Below are 21992 nucleotides of genomic sequence, written 5' to 3'. Positions count from 1 at the left end.
GTGTTGGTATTCGAAAAAACAAGATGGGACACGAATGACGTTTTTTTGGCCAGAAATAAAAACAGTGTGAAAATACCTTTCTACTGAGATCCCATAAGTCTAAATCAGAATATTTTCGGCTCAGTTATTCAAGTTTTTCGTAAACCAATCTTTGAAAAAAGAAAAAAAAACAGCATCAAAAATCTCATTCTTACGATTTTGTTGAAAAGATTTTTAAATATTTTTATGCCGGTTTTTTAAGCTTAATCTAATTTGTGATATGAGAGGGCTTTTTTCAAAAAGTTCTTTAAGAAACTATTTTTATTCATAAAAAACTTCATTTTTGGAGGTATTTTCAAATCGGTCCAGCTCGCTTAAATCTTAATATTTTTCCGAAATATTTTGGTGGACGTCTTAAAATATAATAAATTTTGTAATCCCGGTGGAAAACCCGCAACTTTTTTTGGTGATGCAGTCTAATGTATATACATATATTTATTTAATTTAATAGTATTTTGTTTAAATATATGTATGTAATTTTGCTCCTATTTATTGAGTTCATTTTTATGATTTCTTCTCCCTCGTGGTAGTAAAACTGCTAAGTAAAATTAGTGCTGCCAACTCCCATAAGAATGATCTAGATCGCTGCCATGACAATTGATCATGGTACTGAACTGATGAAAAGAAAAACTGACTATGTGGCTTGATAAAGGCCGATATTTTCATGTATTTCAAATATACCAAAACTCAGAATGAAAGAGTAATCGATTACGCGATGTATGCACATTTGGGTGGTCCAAAAAAGCACGAGAAAAAGTAAAGTCGGAATTTGAATGCTTTCACCCCCTAGGATTGTTCTATACCGAAAAAAATATAACCCTTATATTTTGAAATCAAAAGAATTTAGAGGTCGCTAAAAGCGCTCAAAGTTTTCCATGTATTTTATATGGTGGAAAACAACTTTTCGTAAAAATGGTATAGAATTCTTGAAAATGAATATTTTTCGATCGGAAAACTCTTTAGAAGATTCCCAGTAGTAATACCCAATTATTATTTATCTTTTTAAAAGTAACCATATTTTATAGGTCCGCCAAAACCCCCAGAAAATCCCAGAACATGCTGTGTGCAGGATTAAAAAATGGTTAAATAAATAATTGGTTATTGTTATTGGAAGTCTCCTGAAGAGAACTAGAGTGTTTCGATCGAAAAATATTGATTTTCATCTCCTTTGGTGGAAAACTAAACTAAAATACGACAAATTGACAGCTCTGGCCCGCAAATATTTGAGCGATCCTCCCGCCAGCGTTCCAAGTGAACAATTGTTCAGTGCTGCCGGCCTTAGATAGGAGCCTCTAAGAAATCGCCTCATGGGAGAAAAGGCAGTAAAATTACTTTTTTTGAAATATAATATTTCCCTTTTGAACTTTGACTACTAGATTTAAACACTGTATAGGTTAAGCACTCGTTCAATGTTCTAATCATTTACAAAACTTTTAAATAATAAAATCGATGACTTATGCCATGTTCTGACCGACATCGAAAACATGTTTTCGTTGCTAAAACTGGTTTTCGACCTAAAACTTGTGTTTTCGTCCATGTAAAATCTGTCAAACGAAAACCAGTTTTCGCTGAAAATTACTTGAAAACTCACGTTCCACCCATTCCAATTGGTGTCTTCACTAGTTTTTTTCGATTATTTATCGAAGTGGAAGTCATATTTTATCATCTTTAATACGCTATTTCGGATTTAATGTTAATTGGCTGGCCAAAGTAAAATAAGAATGAAAGTAAGAGGTTGGTAATGAAAAGAAAATGAGGGAAAATCATTTTGGTTTGTTCTTTGCGTAGCAAACCTCTAATCAGAGGATGTAAGAAATGTCAACGAAAACACTAACAGCCGGTGTGAACAGTCTTCAGCCCATGAGCCCAAAACTCGTTTTCAAAGTGTTTTCGTTGTCGGTCAGAACATGGTATTAAATTGAATTTAGTTGNCGATGACTTATGCCATGTTCTGACCGACATCGAAAACATGTTTTCGTTGCTAAAACTGGTTTTCGACCTAAAACTTGTGTTTTCGTCCATGTAAAATCTGTCAAACGAAAACCAGTTTTCGCTGAAAATTACTTGAAAACTCACGTTCCACCCATTCCAATTGGTGTCTTCACTAGTTTTTTTCGATTATTTATCGAAGTGGAAGTCATATTTTATCATCTTTAATACGCTATTTCGGATTTAATGTTAATTGGCTGGCCAAAGTAAAATAAGAATGAAAGTAAGAGGTTGGTAATGAAAAGAAAATGAGGGAAAATCATTTTGGTTTGTTCTTTGCGTAGCAAACCTCTAATCAGAGGATGTAAGAAATGTCAACGAAAACACTAACAGCCGGTGTGAACAGTCTTCAGCCCATGAGCCCAAAACTCGTTTTCAAAGTGTTTTCGTTGTCGGTCAGAACATGGTATTAAGTTGAATTTAGTTGTTTTAATGTTATTCCTAACATTCGCATTCGCGAATGTGAAAAATATGACATTCGAAACATCCCTACTTGGTATATAGATATTCATTTAGGTACGTAAATTTGTATGAATGCATTTGGTTCGCATTTGAATTCGCACGACACACAATTTGACCAGGCAATAAAATACATTAATGAAAGTGAAATAAATGCCATTAAAAAAGCGCAATTCAAAAATAAAAAAAAAGGAAAAGCAAATGAAAATACACATCATGAATAGTCTTGTGTATACATACATACATATGTACATAAATAAAAGGTAACACACTGTGTGGCAGAGTATACAAGAAAAGACATAAATCTGGAAAAGAAATCCATTAAATTTGCAGATTCCCATAAAAATGAGCAACAATAACAAGTGCAGCATGAGCACAGAGGTGGAGTTGGAGGCAACAGCAGCCGCAGAAATAGCCGCAGCAGCAGCAAGCATGGTAAGCAATAAAGTTGGTTGGTTAGCCTGACCAGCCTGCCTTGTAAGGTATTCAATTATCCTATCGCGAAAGAGCATGCGGCGGCAGCATAGAAATAGACATAAAAATTTATTTGATTTATGCAAAGTAAAATACAGACAACAATGGACAAAATAAGCAACAAATAAGAAATAAAACTGCAAAAGAGGCACATTAAACACACAAAAGAACCCATTCGGAAAAGTAGTAATGCATTACACACGTGATAAATAATATAATGCATTTCTTATGACTTCTCGATTATATTACTGCTAACTAAATATGTAATTAGCATTCTAATGTATTCAAAAAGTTCCAAAAATTTCACATTAAAACACATTCATTTCTCGATACTATGTAATGCAAAATTGAATATTCCACTTTTCTTAGGACATCGCCTTGGGAAAAAATGCATTTTCGAATGCGAAAAGGGTTGTTTTACTGATTACTTTTTCGATTACTATACATTACATTTTCCCACTGGGAAGTGATCACGAGGAGTAGTGGTCGGAGGTAGAGAATACAATCCCGCAAACGCGGGATCCCACGCCATTTTTGCGGGATCAGAAATGTGGGATTACACATGCGCTATCCGCGGGATTTGCGAGACTACAGAAAAAAATTTAAGATACGAATGCGAGTTGTCAAAATTGCTCGCCAAAATGTTCGTTGTGCATGGCTGTATTAAATATATCTACATAATTTTATAACCCAGTAGATAATTTGAGGAGTTAAAGCCCTTTCGAAAGGCCATCCTGAGAGTCAAGAGGCATTCTACTCTGCATTGTCACTACCCATGGAAGGCCTTCCAGAAGGGCTTTTTTATAGGACGTACTTCAGAAGACTTTTTTCCTATGAACACATTATACAAGTGTAGAACAGTCCGTTTCTATCGATAAATAAGTGTGCCAGTTGAAAAATTTTATTTTTTTTAGCTTCCTTTCAGATGTCAAATTTGGAATACTCCTAATTCTGGTTCTATTAGAGGCACACATTCAGCTCTGGTGTAATTTTCAATACCATGTTATATAGAATATATTACTTTAACGACATTTTGAAATATAAAACGACAAAAAAGTTACGCGGAAAAACAGGAAAACTAAGTTAAATTGGAATAATCCAGAATCACTGATGATTTAGCTAGTTTTGGGATTACAGCGACCTGGTATTCTTTTAGATCGGATAAAACACTACAGTAACTTTTATTATGATATATTTTCTTCTGAAAAATACCCAACAGATATAGAGATTTTGACCATATACCTACGAAACTATGCATAATCACCAAAATCAAAAGTTCCTGATTGTGCAAAAAATAAGGTCGAATTTAAAAGATGAAACTTTAAAGACTTTATCATTTCTTTCGAAATATTATCAAAAAAGTGAACCTAATTAAAAGTAAATACGTAGACTTTCTAAATGAAATCGTCTCTTTTATATATCAATTTTAAATATAATCGGTTAGAGAAAATAATATGATTTTTTTTTCAATGCCGCAAATCCGCAGGATTGATGACCTCAATCCCGCAAACTTGCGAGATTGCGACTTTTATGCGGGATTGGATTTCCTAGTCGGAGGGACGCACGAGTTTGCGTGGTGGTGGTAGCGGACAGTGTGCGAGAAAGAAAGTTGCTGACGATGTTTAAGAAGTGGTTAATATGTATGTGAGGCAAGGGTGAGCAAAGGTAAAAGGAAAGTGCGCAGAAAGCTGTAAAAAAGCTATTAAAAGTGTGGAAATGGTTTTTGCAATTGCCTGGACTGCTTTACAAGGCAACGCTTCCACAGAAGTGAACGTTCATTCTTAGATTCTCAGTCCAATTTTGCAATGCACCTGCACTGAAATCCGTTGGCTTATGGTCGAGTAGCTTTTTGAGGGATAGCTAGCGAAATAAAAATGGCATATTGAAATTGTAAGTATTTACATTTGCTATTCGTGCGTTGTTGCTCAATTTTTCACACTTTTAATTTTTTTTGCACAAACGAAAGAAAATGTTGTTACCTATTTACTATTTAAGCAAGAATACGTGTGCGTTTTTAAAGCTATTAGAATGCCATCTTAGCTCATCAATAAAAATAAATAAATATTTAAATGCATACTTAGATGAGTCCGCTAAACTGCGGTAATCGCAATTGTATGTATAAATAATTTTTCAATTAAATAATGTTCACTCTGTAGTCAACTTCTGGTAAAAATCTAAAACTTCGCTTTTTTTTTGTCTTCCACCTTCATTTGTCAAAAGTATTTACAACACTGTTGTGCCAAAATTAATTTTTACAATTCATATCAGATTTGCTGCGGAGCTGCTAGTGCCTAATACGTATTCGCTTTGTATTCGTATAGTTATCGATATCAATGATATCGAGGTCATATCTTATATTGCTTGCTTTAATGTGATGGATATTAGAAACGATATTGCCATCGTTAGTTGCGCTCATTCTCATACATTTATTTATCTTCGTATTCTTGTTCGTCTACCTTTTTTTCATTCACCTAATGCACACTCTATTTTTAAGATTTGTATGCTTCCGATCCCATTCAGACGACTGAAAATCCTTTTCTCGTAATGTTTACACCTTCTTGCAAAAATTATTTTGAATTGAAGTTTTCAAAATAATTTCCTTTTTTAAAAATAAAATTGGCTTGTGTTATTTACGCTACTATAAAAGCTCAATTATGCAGAAAGCCATATGCACCAATCGATTACCTTTAATAACTTTGTCCCTATTAGTTTCGAAAATAGACTAATTTTTGTTAAGCGAAAGGGCAAGGGCTTGAAGACTCTTAAGCAAATCGAAATATCGCCGGGCTAGCTCAAAAGGCGACGATAGTGGTTCATGATCTATCCCAATGCGATATTTTACGATGTGGCAATTGTATCCCTAGTAGATTTTTTCAAAAATCTGCACCCTAAAAAGCATGGTTACATAACCGACAGCGCAGACGATGTGCGTAGATTTTGAAGGTACGAATAGTACGAAGGTATAAATAGCATATTATATTCTAATATTTAAATTAAATTTGTACATACACTTTTTTATTTAAATTCAATGAATTCGAAAAATCACATAGTTCTTTGCTACTCTCATATTGTATAAAAAGTGAGAACTTTCGCATACACTATGCAGCTTTCACGTTTTCGCTATGAAAAGCATCGATCACAGCGCAACTAACGAAATCCGAGTCCGAACTGCTTGCTCTGGATACATTTGCAGTAGTTCGATGACAGTTGTAAGCTGTGTAGTGTGCAACTAACTTTTTGTCTAGCTGTCCCAAAATTTTGCTGCTGGGTAGTGCCTGCTCAGGCCTAGTTATTCCTCTGGAAATTATCTTAATTTAGAGAAATTGTTTACATACCTTGCAGCCATGTAAATGCAATTTAACTAAATAAATACATATAGATGCTAAATACATTTCAGTATATGTAGTTGAGAAAACATAGGCAAGGAGATATTTAATTTTTAATGTCGAGCAATTGAGGAGGAAATTAAAGGAACATTTTATGCAAATAATAGTGGTAGGAAAATGCTTTGCTATTGGAAATATTATTCAGTTTATGTAATTGTTGCCAAGTGAAATTTGGTCTCTTTTGAAATATATTTAATTATTTTTTATTACAATTTCTGAAAGTAATTCAAAGTTTGAGACTTAAAATTAACGATTTTTGTTAGAAAGTTTAATAATATCAGCACCAAAGTTTTGATGCCCTTTATAGGCCTAGCTATGCGAATAAAATATGGTCATGGCGACCGGCCACACGTTGCTCATGCTACACATACATGTACTTATATACTATATAGTACATAGGTAAATACGTATGCTGCATAATCATTTAAATAATACATATGTTGGCCTGGACTATTTATATCCGTATGGATGCATGTACATAAATATATAGGTATGGGTATGTAGTACATACTATGTACATACGTGCGAAGGCAATATCCTACATATGGGCAAATCCTAGCGTTCGGACGTTTCTTTTAATTTAAAAAAAAAAATTTTATGGTATATGAGAAGATTTAAAACAAAATTGTGGAAATTTGACTTCATACATATTAATTGTGGTGTATTTGCACTCAAAATTTATGCTCGGAGGTTACTCGAAATGGAAGGGATTTTGAGATGATTATTAAAATCAAAAGATTTCTGCAAATTGTCATGTATGGAGAACACACTCTACAATAACACATTTAAGAGAAAATAGCGAAGTTAAAAAATGTATTATAAAAGCAAACTAAAGGTTTAATAACTTTTTAAATAATTGTTTATTTTAGAGGTGGAGAAACATCGACGTTTGCTACCATCGATGTTTTAAAGCAAAACATTTAAGATATAGAACGTAAAGCTAAGGCTATTCAGAGCTTTATTTCAAGAAGTAAAAGCGGTAAATCAGAATTATCAAATAAGTGAGAAAAAAAATATGAAGTTAATATAATTAGACTATGCCATTTTGGATACAAAAATTCGAGAGTTTGAAAAGATTAAATTTTATTTCTTTTTTAGTTGACTACATATTTCACGGATTTGCCCATACGTATGTACATGAATATGTTGTTGCATCTTTTACGTTACATAAATTACACAACTTTTTGTAAATCCTTTCAAGTGTACTTATCGTAAAAGTTTTTAATTGCCTGCACGTCCTCCAGCGGCAAAAGCAACAGTAACACGAGATAATAGCTCTAGCAGAATTTCGTTGGAATTGGTGCTGCGTGAGTAAATTTAGTTGGACCAGTATCAGTCAGCATCAGTTGGTTCAGAATTTATGTGTATTTACATATGTACATATGTACAAATATACATACATATGTATATGCAAGAATGAGGAAATGTTTAAATAAGAAACAATTTGAATTACATAGCATTTGTACTTCCAAAGGAAAATCGTTAGTAACAAAGTTGCAAGTTTGAAAATTTTGAATAATCATGAAATTGGAATATGGCTAAAAAATCCAAAAATACCTGGGATGTGTTTCAAGTTTTCTTGTTAATCTTTTCGAGGTAAACAAGAATCGAGATATGTATGAAAGTTGCCAAACACCCCTAAGATCTTGACTTTAGGTTAAAAAACCATTTTTCGTATCTTAACGCACTTAAACGCCTGTGATACTGGGGACAGACATCTGGTATTTCTCTCACTCACTTTGTTAGTTTATATGTATTTTTAACCGACTTCAAAAAAAGAGGAGGTTATCAATTCTTCGGAATATTTGTTTTGTTTTATGTTTGTCACCGCATAACTTTGGACCACGTTAACCGATTTGTATAATTTTTGTTTTAAAGAAAGCTGGTACCTCAGAGGGGATCCCATACTAATTTGGTTCAAATCCGATCATTGGATCAAGAAGCAATCAACGATTCTGAAATTTTTATATGAGAATTGAAGTCGGTTTTGTTTTTGCTTAAAAAATAACTTGTTGCTCTAATGCTGAAGTCGATAACACATACACTGAGGGAAATAATGCATAGTAAAAATGAATACTTTATATTTGATGCCACTGCCAACTAGGAATGCATGCCTTCAAATGTTTAGCTTGAGCAAATAATATACAATTATTGCTTTCAAATGACATAATTTTTTTCGAACGTTTCGAACGTTTTCCGGATACGAAAATTGATGATAACTGTAGGAGTTTTTCTATTCGTTCTCGCATACGGAAATTTGAACTAAACTGCATCCCAAGCACGCACAGCGCCGACAACACACACATACAAACATAGTGCATGTATATCCGTACAAATCGCGTGCTGTGGTGTTGATGGAAATTCAACATTTGAAAGCAAATTTATATGGCTGGGTGTGTAGTTGAGTGCGCAGAGATGCTTGCCACAATTTGTTGTTATCCAGAGATGATCAGGGTCCGAATTCCACTGCAGGCAACATGCAAATGAATTTTTTTTTTTGTTTTTAGTTTTTGTCTTGATTATTCACTTTACGGATGCTTTTTCAGAACGAACGCGGTAATTTTAATATGCGCGTAATTGAATTGAATATTTACCAATACCCAATACTTTCGTTGACGTTTATAGTAAGATCAATTACGTTTCTATTTGTTTTTAATATTTTTCCCCTCAGTATAGTATATCTGTATGTGTATGAGGTAAAAACACTCACATTTTTATTTTAGAATAATTTAGACGCTGTATCGGATTAAGGTTAAGTGATTACTTTATAATTATCTTATACGTCAAAAGTTTGTCAATATTTTGAATAACACAATACGCAACTCAAACACTTGAGTGCATGGAATCGAACGATAAGCATGTAAGTTTCATTGTAGCGCTTGTACTCAGCAGTCTTAATGTTCATTAATATTCTTTTCATTCAAAATACCTTTAGTAACTGTTATCTAAGATATATAATTTAAAAATCAAAAATAACTGTTATTTGCAGTTTTTTAGAAAAAAAAATAAAATAATTGTTATTTTGGATATATAAAATAAAAATCAGAAAAAACTGTTATTTAGGGAGTAATTACATAAAATTCAAAAAACAATTATTAAGGAGTAATTTTTTTAATAGAAGTTGTAACTGTTACGGTCCCTGGTATGAAGCCTTCGGCATAGCCGAAGACAGCTCTGCCCTTACTTGTATTGGAGTTGAATAATGCATGTATATGTATTGAATTTTTTCTACAAAATAAGTTTAAGCTTAAAATAGTTTGCTGCAATTTTTAAGCTCTTAAATATTTGTGCGTGGCACTTTTTAGCATTCTCTTTCCCGAATATGGCACTATGGTAGTTAGAGCCAGTTCATGCTACCATCATTAGGAAATTGAAGTACTTGTTCCATGAAAGAAATAGTCCCGAAGGATTCCTTTTGTTGCGTATAGTTTGGCGCTCTTAGAAGTAACATTTTTTTAGTTTCGTAAAAATAGTGAAGAATTCTTGAAAATCAATATTTTTCGATCGGAAAACTTTGCTTGTCTTCAGGAGAGTCCCAAATAATAATAACCAACTGTTTCTTTGAAAAATCTTTAATATTAAAAAATGTTTAATAAACAATTGGATATTAACATTAAAAGTTTCCAGAAGAGAACCACAGTTTCCGACCGAAAAATATTGATTTTCAAGAATTTTATACAATTTCGACGAAAGGTTGTTTTTCCCTATATAAAATACATGGACAACTTTGAGCGCTGTGAGCACTCCCAAAATATTTTATTTTTTTTTTTTATTTATTTATTTAATTATAAGTCTTTGGAATACAATCCTTACAGACTACGTACTTAACTAATTTATAGATTACAAACTAATTTTGTGCATAAATCAAACCACTTATAAGGCAGAATTAAGCATCGAGAAAAAAGCATCACTTTGTATCGAAAAATCCAAGGTGATAGCATCACTCNACAAACACAAAGCTGATCCAGTAAAGAATCACCATTCGAAAGTGTGACCAAAGACGCTTGCAGTTGACGCTTAATGGCAATAAGAACACCACCTCCTCGAAGGCAGCCAAAATAAAAAAATTGGGGTATTTTTGCGGCTCAGAACAATCCTAGGGGTGTGGCGGCATTAAAATTCCGACTTTATTGTTTTTGGACTACTCTAATGTACATATATACTTGTAGTTAATAAAGAAGTACTTATTAAATTGCTTTTAAAGTAGTTGATTTTCCAACCGGGTACATACATAGTATGTATGTATGTGTATTCACATGCCAACCTGAATATTATGCTCGATAATTATATTTGTGCTTTAGTTGATTTTTTAAAAGCTTTGCATGAAGTGAAGTTTCTGATTTCATTAATGTTAATTTTGCAGCATAACAAACGAGAAATTTATTACGTCCTTCGTGAAAAGACACTCAAGCGAAAATATTTCCTTCCTATGAGGAACACATACACAAATACATATATATGTACATTTACGCATGTCTGTTTATAAATGTGCATACATATACATATTTACATTTTTGTTTTACTTATTTATTGGTTAACATATGAATGCCTTTCCGACACTTGTAAAACATTGATTATGATTTGGTCTAAATTTTTTGAAATACTTGAAGACTTTTATGTAAAGCCATTCGCAACAACCAAGAATATCATTGTTTTATTTAGAGTATTCAGCATATTGTATTTAATTGTGGATATTTGTAATTCAGCACAACACAAAGAAAAGTCACATGCAATTCACCGAGGTATACAGTAGATAAAAATTATTTTAATACAGAGTAAACATTAACATTCAGATTGTGATGAATATTGAGAAAAGCTAGCTCATTGTGTGCTCGTTCTCTGTACATTAGGGTAGCCCAAAAATGCATGTAAAAAAAAGTAAAGTCGTAATTTTTATGCTCTCACCCCCTAGGATTGTTCTATATCGAAAAAAAGTATACCTTATTTTTTTTCATTTTGAAATCAAAAAATATTTAGAGGTCGCTCATAGTGCTCAAAGCTTCCCATGTATTTTGTATAGGGAAAAAAGAACTTTTCGTGGAAATGGTATGAAACTCTTGAAAATCAATATTTTTCGATGGGAAGACTCTGTTTCTCTTCAACAGCTCCCAATAATAAAACTCAATTATTTTTTTTTTAATAATTTTTTCTTAGTAACTATATTTTATAGGACCGCCAAAACCCCTACAAAAATACATGGAAAAGTTTGAACGCTTTGAGCGACCTCTAAATATTTTTTAATTTCAAAATCAAAAAATAGGGGTATACTTTTTGTCAATATAGAACAATCCTAGGGGTGAGCATGAAAATTCCGACTTTACTTAGTTTGGACCATCCTACTGCACATGCATGATGATATTCATTGAATGATTTTGCAAAACTATAACTAAATAGGGGAGCGAAGCATATTATGGACCACATAAGAAAAAATTTCTGGAGAAAATATGGAAATCTGAATTTTTGCCCATTTTTAATGGATAACAGAGCCCAACAAATATATAAAAAAAATTTTGGTACGACAAATGTTAAAGCAGTTTTTGGTAGACTTTTTTATCCGTAAGCATAAAGTTTCCATCAGCTCCCAATTTCGAAAAAAAAACGAGTCAAAGTGTCAAAAAATCGCGTTTTTGCAATATTTTATAAGTTCTAGCAAAGAAATAAAAGGTAATAAAACCTCCTGGCTTAAATTTAAGCTAGAACTCTCGACTACTATCTCTGAAAATACCATTCTTGCACCTTGACTTGATGCTCACTTAATAATTTGTTATATATTTGTATTTGTTTTTATTTATTTTAAAAAATGAGGAATAAGTTGAATCAAATTTCCGAACGTTTATTATAGGTTTTAAAAAGAAGTGCCATTGATATTGTGGTACCCAACTGTACATTGAATCCTTGTACTAAAATATATCTTTCTCATGATTTCAGAAAATAATAAAAATGACAAAATATTTTAAAATAACTAGCACCAATCAGGGTGTCCAGATTGTTTAAAAAGAAAAGAGCTATTTCTGAAAAAAATCGCCAAAAATCGCATTTTTTGTTTGTGAAATGAGATATTGTTATAATATAGTTTTTAAAACCAAATTATAAATAACACAAATCACTTTTATGATAGTGAAAAAAATACAATTTCCTTTAAAAATATTCATACTTAAAAAAAATATTTGTATTAACACATTCCCAATAGGACAGCGCAGTTAATAAATTTATTATAACTCATATTGATTGATTAATCGCACAATCGCACAACAAAATCGATAAAGGTAAAAGGTGTTGCCACATCAAAATTAAAGCTCTAACTTCGTAATTTATTTATCACGTGATTGACGCATTTACATGATAGCGCACAAAAAATTTACTTGAAGGTAAATTTGTACCCGCAAATATACTCTGGCACCAATAGCTGACACTACGAAAATACAAATAATTATAATCCACAATACACGCCAGATTATTTTTTTAAAAACGTACGTTTCGTAAAACTTAAGTTTCACAAAGTGCGCGCAATCCTTTCATCGATAGGGGTCAAAATCCAATGCATACTATAATTTTTAACTGCATTTTTTTAATATACATATTTATTGGCTTTCCGTCACAGAATTTATAGCTAGTAACACCACATCTCCTCATCAGACTACTTCACCGCGGTCACTGGGATATGAACCATTAGGAACGGCCGCGAACCCAATAAAAATTGTTGAGATCTTGAAATATTTTTTCACAGTCTTATCTTAAATTAAACGATGCCAAATTTGTATGTAGATTTCCCTCCAACAGGCGGGTTGAAACTTTTTTCGAATAATTCAAAGTCGGATTTTGATAAAATGGCGAATAACCGAACACCCTAGTGAATGTAAGTATATACGCTTTCGTTGCATTATTTTATTTTAGTGTAGTTTATTTCATTTAATTTTATTTTAATTTGTTTCATTTGAGTTATTTTTTAGGAAGAATATGCTATAAACATTTTACTAACTTCGCTGCTTTGGCTGTACTTTTAAAACCAACCAAGTTCAACCAAATGTTACTTTTTATATGAACATTTTAGTTGTTATTGCACAGTCTTTGCAATTTCGTATGCAATAAATTTGGCTCCAATTATTACTTAGTATGGGCGAAAAGTTGGTTGGGAGTTGGAGGGCTGAAAGGAGCTGAAAGGGTAGCTGGACGAATGGTTTGTATCTACAGTTAGGTTGTCCTGCAAAGATGTCGTACAACGTGAAAGGATGAATGGTTGCGTGATTAATTAAATTTCCAACGATTTTTAATGTACGAATTTTTAATTAGTTTATTTTCGCACTTAATTCTTTATTAATACAATAATTTATGTATTTATTTATACAAAACATATATTTTTGAAAGGTGACACTCTAACAACAAAAAAGATATTCTCCGCGAGGTATTATTTTGAATTGCGCTTTTTTATTAAAACAAGTAGACCCGTCGAGTGGATTATTTAAATAATTAAAGGTATCATAATATAAATGGTAAATTAGTAAAGCTTCATGTAACATTATATTCTTTCTACGTAAACAGTTTTCTGGCTTTTCTGAAGTAGTTTTCAGATTTTTGAGTTGTGACTCTTTTAAAGTTAGTGTGCATGTAACATCCGCACTTGCGTAGCTATTCAAATAAAATTTATATCATAAGTATTTGCTTTTGTAGCGATTAGACTGGGCTGAGGTTAGTGTTTCGCAATCCTAAATTCTGAGAAAATCACTTACAACGGATATGTTTGGTAAAACAGTTTTTTGTATAACTACTTCTACTCGCACCAACTGAGGTATGTGTAATCTTGTGAGCTGATCTGTGGCAAACGAAATCGTAATTAATGTTTTCCAAGTAGACACTTGATAGTTGGATATTCAAATAATGTGATATGAAGTCAAAATAAAATGAGTTTTTGAACTACATTTTGAACAATGAATAGTACAAACGTATTTTTTGGAATAAATAACATCGAAAAAAATAAAGTATGATTACTTTTGCAAGAAACATCATATTGAAATGAAGCCAAGCCATAAAAATGTAATGTAAATAGCAAAAACATTAACATTAAGATGCCGGAAAGTTATAAAAATGAAAAACAAAAATGGACTCTTATGTATATACAGGGTGGTTCATATGGTGGGTTCTTAGAGCACGAATGGTTTGCTCGACATTCGCCTTAACACTCTGCCTCGACATGCGAACGCTGATCTCGTGCGAATCATCTCATAAGATACATATATTGCGAATGGAGAGCGCTCATCGCAGATCTCATGCAATAAATATCAGAGCTCATCGCATCAGAATTATTGCATGCAATGAACTGTCAAACAGCGTGTTTGTCGGTTGTTTTTTGCGCTAAACTTGGATGAAAATGTTTTTTATGTAACAAATATGTTTAAAAGAATGTGTAATAAACTATTTTTATGAATAAACTCATCTAAAAACCAAGAATTGATCTGTTTCACTAGCTCTTTGCAATGAAATATTATGCGATGAAATGCCCACGTAAAAACAAAATCCTTTCGATAATTGTTCCGCATGAGTAGGGATGCAAATTTTGGGGAGTAACATCGATACATCGATGTTTCGATGCATCGGAAAAATGAACATCGATGCTAAAATACATCGCCAGAAAAACATCGATATATCGATGGTTTCCGATGCTTCGAAATTTGTTAGGAAAATTTAATACTATTCAATTCCAACCCTATAAATAGAATAGAAATGCATGCCGTCGTAAGTTCCCTGAGCCTAAAGTTACAAGGCCCAATTTTGTTGAAATTTCAAAGGGATCGCGGTCCTTTTTTAATGACTAAGTACGCATTTTTAATATCGAAAGATAAGAGTAAACTCGAAATTTCTGAATGTTCCTTTTAAAAGAATAAATATTAAAATTCATGGCCAGTCAAAAAATTTTAGGAGCATAATTTGATGTTAAAACATCGCTGAAACTGGCATCGATATATCGTCAATTTAGCGATTTTAGGAAATTGTAAACATCGATGGCAAACATCGAATTTCGAACCGATATTATCGATGTTTCAAAAATATCGATGCATCGTTTGCATCCCTACGCATGATATCAAATTGACAGTTCGCATGAGATAGCTGATCACAAATGGTGACGTGGGCTAATCGTTAATGGACAGTTCGCACATTATCGGTACTTCACGGCACCCCACAAAAAAATCGAATGCGCTGAGACACCTGCACTTTCATAGCAAAATGGGTAAATAATGTCACAGCTCCAAAATCCGCACCAAAATATCACTTTCTGAGGATGCATTGACTTCTCGACCATCCCGTGCGACTTTTCCAATCCCCAGATGCGGAAGTTTTGCTTGCTATTATAACCGCTGATATGAAAATACGCTTCGTTAGACACGATGATTTTTCGAGTTAAATCGTTGTCCATTTCGTTCGCATCATTTCCCAATGTTATTCAAGCCGAAGGCGAGTTATTTCGTTCCGCGGAGATATGATACTGACTTTCTGTCAAGATTTCCAGCGGGGAAGGGCTGCCACTGTTAAAATAACATATGAATAAAAAAAAAAACACTATACATACGTATGCACCACCCTTTACATACATTCATCGAAAGCAATATTAGTGTGGTAAGAGACGCTTAAAGAAATACATATCTAAATAAAAACAGCGAAAAATTTAACTGAAAACGAGAAAATGGGTTTGTGGAAAAAAGGAATTCGTTAACGACATGACATGCCGAAATTAATGGCATGTCTGACAATAATTAAACAACAAAGAACACTCAAGACTCCGCTGCGAAGACAACGACAACAACAGTGCAACATTAAGAAGAGTGACAGCATAGAATTCACATGCGCGCCATCTGAATGGAGAGTTTATCTCAGCTTCTTAAGCTCTAGCAGAACGAGCCACTTTTGTGTACATTTTATGTATTTATGTATGCACATTAGATCGTGTCACAAAAAAAAAATTCAATTTGTTCCAAGCGACAGTGTACAGTTGTTTTCGGCACTCTGTACGAATAGTACAGCTAACCAAAAAGTTCACATACTTCCCTCGGAAACCATTATCATGAGACGTCAAACTAAAAAGTTAAAATATTTCATCACTGTAATCCATAGTAGATTAGAAGCTTAAAAATGCACTTGAAAAGCTTATGAGAAAAGATAATAGCAATATAGATTTTGTAGAAAAAACGATTTAGCCGTTATACGTGACCGAAGGGAAACTTTTATCTATTATCCATATAGCCCACCATATTCTATGAGTATTTTTCTGCATAATAATCATGATCTCAAACTTCAGCGTAATATTTTAATCTTAATCTTAATAATATTTTTTTTTTTAATTTAATAATCGGAATGTTAATGTTAATCTTAACTTTATATTAATCGAGCTCAACCACTCCCATTAGGGTTTCGAATTAAAATCCAACGATTGCTTCAGTTTTTTCTTACATAAATGTTTCTACTCCAAAAAAAAAATTTAAAATTTTGAAATACTCTGAGTGTTCGAAATCGCTTGGAACAAATTGAACTTTTTTTTTTTGCACATGCAACGTGATACGGTCTAATGTACATATTTATGTATTTATGCAGGATTGTAGTTATGTTAACAGCCGGTAACTTGGGGATCAACAAGAACAGGCACAACTAAACTACATACATATCAAATATGTAGCAACAAATGTACGAGCAACTTTTGCTGATTCGAATTTGGAGCGCAATATAAACAATTTATTATTTGAAATGGAACGTAAATGCAACATCAGCTGAATGCCGAACTTCTTGCTTTTGCTATTGTGGTTGGTAAGTCAAGTTTGCACAACTCAAAGGATCAGATCAAGCAGCGAGATCTTTTATTGTTCAAATATGTATGTAAGTATGTGTTTCAGCCAGCATGCAGTCGGATCGACAGCATTTGAGAACTCGGTTTTGAGTTGTTATAAGTTGGTTACTGTTAAATATATTTTGGTCAAACCTAGAGGTTGCCTTTTACATTTTTCGGAGACACCAACATTCGAAAATAAATTCGTTTTTAAATTGTTCTACCTAAATAATCAAAACAAGGAATAGTTAATTGATTTTTGCAGAGCTTTAATTTACCGGCAATAGGGTGAAAGTAGTGGGTTATACGCCTCAATGTCTGAATTTGGTATCCCCGCAAAACTGTTACGGCTGTGGAAATTGACGTTGAGCAATACCACCAGCATCGTCAGAAACGGGGAAGACCTTTCCGAACAGTTTCACAAGAGCGTGTAATTGCTGGCGTATGCCGATGTCATCGACATCATCGGCAACAAAAACCGCGACGTTTGTTCAGCCTTGTGGATAAGGAAGCAAAGATAACAGGTCTGGTGGTAAACGAGGACAAGACGAAGTATCTAATGCAGTGTCAGGCAGCCTCGCAAGACTATTTGCGCTAGGTTTGCTTGTGTATTTTTTTGCCTTGGCACCTATTTTCGTTTACTTGCGAACGACCATTAACACCGATAATAAGACACGGGTGGCGAATACCGCAGGCGATTTCCATGGACATAGAGCAGCGAATTAAAGTGCAGCGGCTCCGCTGGCTTGGCCATGTCGTTCGAATGGACACCGACGCTCCAGCTCTGAAAGTATTCAACTCGGAACCCGCTGGTGGTAGCAGATGAATATGGAGGCCCCCATTGCGATGGAAAGACAAAGTGGAGAAGGACCTGGGTTCACTTGACATTTCCAATTGGCGTCAGTTAGCATAGAGGAGAACCGACTGGCGCGCTTTGTTGAACTCAACTAAAATCGCGCATACGGTTGTGATATATGATACATTAGGGTGATAAGAACTGAGATCTGTTAGGTAAGAGGCAGAACAGAGTATTTGGGGTCAATGAACTGCTCGAGAAAAAATTGATATTTTACTTTAAGAACCGACAGTAAATGCCGAAGATATGACAAAAAATGACAATAGGTGACCCTACGTTCGGCAAAAAGAAGTTTTATCGAAATTGCCTTGCAAATACTTTAGGCTCAGAGGAGTAGGGCGAACTTTTTTCTGGTACGGTCTAATATACATACATATGTATAATGATATATGTACGTATGTATGTATGTATACATTTCCCTGCGTTTTAATTAAAAAGTCATAACAAGATTTGTTAGGAAAGGTTTTTTTTCTGGTAAGCGCCTTCGGATGTGGGAATTAGCTGTAGATAAGGTTTTTAGGAAATAAAAAAGTTAGTCTCTTTTAATTGGGCATGTATGTAGTACATACATATCGTCGTTTAAAGTACAAAACCGCGTATCAAGGTAATGCAAAACCGCGTATGTGAGGTTGCATAAATATAAATTCTCCTTTCTGTGTTGCCGGAAAATCGGGGCGGAAGTATTTTTGCGCAGAACTTCTTTCTGCGTAGGCGGCCTTCGGCCGCTCTTAGGAATTATAACCCTCAATAAGTAGAATTATGCTTTCTGTTTTGTTGGAAACTGGAAAATCGTAGCGGAAGTATTTTTGCGTAGAAAACAGTTTAATAGAAAATTACTTTTCATTTCTTGAGCGCGTTTTTATATGTTTATTTGGTTTTTATTAATATGGAAAATATTCTTTAGGCTCAAAAGTGGCTATCCCAATTGAGGTTATGACACCTTATAAGAAGTGGCATAACCCCAAGTTAAAAAAATTGGCTTTATGTCACTGTATAAGGAATGACATAATTCCAAATTTTAAAACCCTGGAGTTATGTCATGGTACCCATTTCTGGCAAGTATATTTCAAGACGAATGGATAAGGCTTGACCCAAGAGCTTCGGTGAGCAAATCCAAAAAATGTCAGTTACGCGGTTTTTCAGAGCGACGATACGCGGTTTCGTACTTTAAACGACGATATGTATGTATGGACGTATCTGCTCCTAGTGAGGTCAGAGCCGCAAGCTTAAGCCAGTTTGGCTCACTGCGGAACTCGGTCTCCGAAACCATTATGGAGCTTTAGAATTTTCAGATTAGATATTACATTGAGATGATGTCAAAAAGCTGCAGTTAACTTTATGGTCGGCTTTGTTTTGACTATGAATATGCCCAAACCTTTTTTTTTTACTTGCCCCATTCTTCGACTTTCGATATTAAGTGCTTGAAATATTTAACACACATTTTTGTTCAGTTACATATCGTCGGTGATACGGCAAAACGGCCTGTGTCTATTAGTACCCATGACACTTAAATGGTCTCTTACTTGCACCGGAACGCATCTGCAAAACGTTACAACCTAATAGACGAATGACAAAACTGTCTACCTTTGGCTGATGCAGATGAACGATTGCCAGAAGCGATCAGATACAGATAACAGATCAATTAAGCACCAGAGGTAATAAGTGACATAGAACGTTTTGCAGTATCACCGACGATATAGTATTTGTTATACACCATTTATTTTTCGTATACGTTTTTTTTTTACTTCTGGAATATAACACTTTTCTAAAACTAATTGGGGAAAAATACTCAAAGTGGTATGTAATTATTTACAAGTATTTTTGTTTTGCTGCTATTTTTCGCTGCGAGGAAAAAATCAAAAATAAATAAACAAAGCAAAAAAATTGCACAAATAAACAACAACATTGGCAAAGATACGACTTTTCTATGTACATACACAGTTGCCCATATCAACAGCAGCAACGCTTCACTGCAGCTGGTTGGAAGAGCTACTCGCTGCTTCATGGCAATATGGCATCCGCTTATCCACTGCTTGGTTAGTGACCGTTTGCTTGGCATGGTTACTTTGCGACCGTTGCAGAATGGCAAAAGCATACGGCTAGATACTTGTAAATTCGCGGGAAAGTAATGTACATATGTATGTATGTATGTTTGATATTATTTATAGTATGCTCTGGTCTGTTGATTGCACATATTCACTTGCATATATTCACATACATATGTACAGTATCGGTCATATCTATAGCACGCCATTTCAAAGTGATATTGTGTGCCACTTATGTTTATTTATTTATTTTTAAGAATTTTCAATTAAAATATAGTTCTTTCTCTAACAAAACTGATATAAACCCAAGTTTAACAATTTGTAGAAAAGTACAAAAAAGTGCAACAAATTTTCATATAAATTTCAAACTTTTTTCTCCGAGGTGTTAGAATTTTTCTGAATACACAGTTTTATAGCACAATCAATTTTAGTCTGATAATGTGCAAGTTTCAAGTGGCTAAAGGTTACCGTTGATTTTTTAGAATTTTTTTCGCCAAAGGTGTTGCGGTTTTCTTCCATATACAAATAAATTGAGTTTATTCATTATATGGAAGCCAATGCGACAAAAAAAAAACTAAAAAATCAACGGTAATTCGTAGCCACTTGAAATTTGCACACTATCAGACTAAAATTGCAGGGGCTAAAAAACTGTGTACTCAAAAAAATTCTAACACTTCCGAGAAAAAAGTTTGAAATTTAGGTTAAATTTTGTTTCACTTTTTTGAAGTTTTCTACAAATTGTTTAACTTGGGTATATATGGGGTTTGTCTGAGAATGAACTAAATTTTAATTGAAAATTCTTAAAAATAAATAAATAAACATAAGTGGCACACAATATCACTTTGAAATGACGTGCTATAGATATGACCGATACTGTATGTACAGTGGTAAAAAAAAAAATTAAAGCCGCACCAAATATTGCCAAGTTTTAAAATATTTTTTTTTGTTATTTAATTTAGTTATTTTTTTTTAAAAAAACCGTGTAAATACAAGTTTTAAACTTTGTGCGTTATTAAAAAACCAACAAACTTACGTATAAAAAATCGAGTTAATTAGATATCTTAGATTTTTTTTAAATTTATTATGTCGAAGATGTAACGTTATTTTTCCATATAAAAATAAATTGTATTTATGTTTCATATGGAAGCATATGCGACAAAAAAAATCTCAAAAATTAACGGTAACTTTTAGCCATTTTAAGCTTTATTCTACTAGAATTCAATAGGCTATACAACTGCATACTCAAAATCCTTCTAACAAATCTAATTAAGAAGCTCGAAATTTTTACGACGGTTTGTTGAATTTTTGTTTAATTAACTATATTTTTATAAAAATAACTAAAATTAAATAACAAAAAAAAATGGTTAAAACTTTTTAATATGTGGTGCGGCTATAATTTGTTCGGCCACTGTATATGCAGACGCAATTAAATTGTAAATATACTTATGTACATATAAAATGACTGCTTATAGCAACGTTTTGAGTACATTGTGGTACGAACTGCTGACATGTCTATCAATGAACAGAGATCATTCCATTTTGTTTTAATTAAAGCAGCTAATATTACAAAAAAAAAACATATTAACGTACGCAGAAATATCTATAAATAAACAAAACTAGTTCCTTATTTTATGCATTTTTACTAAGATGAAAAATAAGCTGGAAAATAGCAAGTCTAATTGCTGTAATTGCGGATGAATGAATGGTTAAAAAGATAAAAAAAAAAAAAATACTAAATAAAATGCATTTTCATGCAAAATTATGGCTTCTAGTTGTACCTATAAATTTTAATTACTTTTTTAAATTTAAGTGACCGAACGAAGTGAACAAAACTGTTAACAATTTTTGCTAATGTACCCTAGTGGAAATGAACTCGATTTTATGAATAGTAAACCTCTTACAGGTTTATTGTCAAATATTATGCGTTTTCAATT

The 21992-nt window shown here is 33.1% G+C and overlaps 1 long non-coding RNA gene across 1 annotated transcript in view; it reads right to left on the bottom strand.

The window, feature by feature from the left end:
• LOC108359010 (uncharacterized) overlaps positions 1-21387 on the bottom strand; it is a 23377-nt gene extending 1990 nt beyond the window's left edge. Inside the window, exons 1-2 of the long non-coding RNA XR_001846868.1 lie at positions 21377-21387; positions 18156-18161 (exon numbers count right to left, since the gene is read on the bottom strand). This is a non-coding gene — a long non-coding RNA (uncharacterized LOC108359010). The remainder of the gene's footprint in view (positions 1-18155; positions 18162-21376) is intronic.
• Between the last annotated feature and the right edge of the window lie 605 nt (positions 21388-21992).

The sequence above is a fragment of the Rhagoletis zephyria genome, unplaced genomic scaffold (assembly GCF_001687245.7).
Source record: "Rhagoletis zephyria isolate East Lansing unplaced genomic scaffold, Rhagoletis_zephyria_1.1 Rzeph_scaffold_00323, whole genome shotgun sequence".
Lineage (NCBI taxonomy): Eukaryota > Metazoa > Arthropoda > Insecta > Diptera > Tephritidae > Rhagoletis > Rhagoletis zephyria.
The sequence above is the reverse complement of the archived record's forward strand: the minus strand, read 5'-3'. Positions and strand labels throughout refer to the sequence as shown.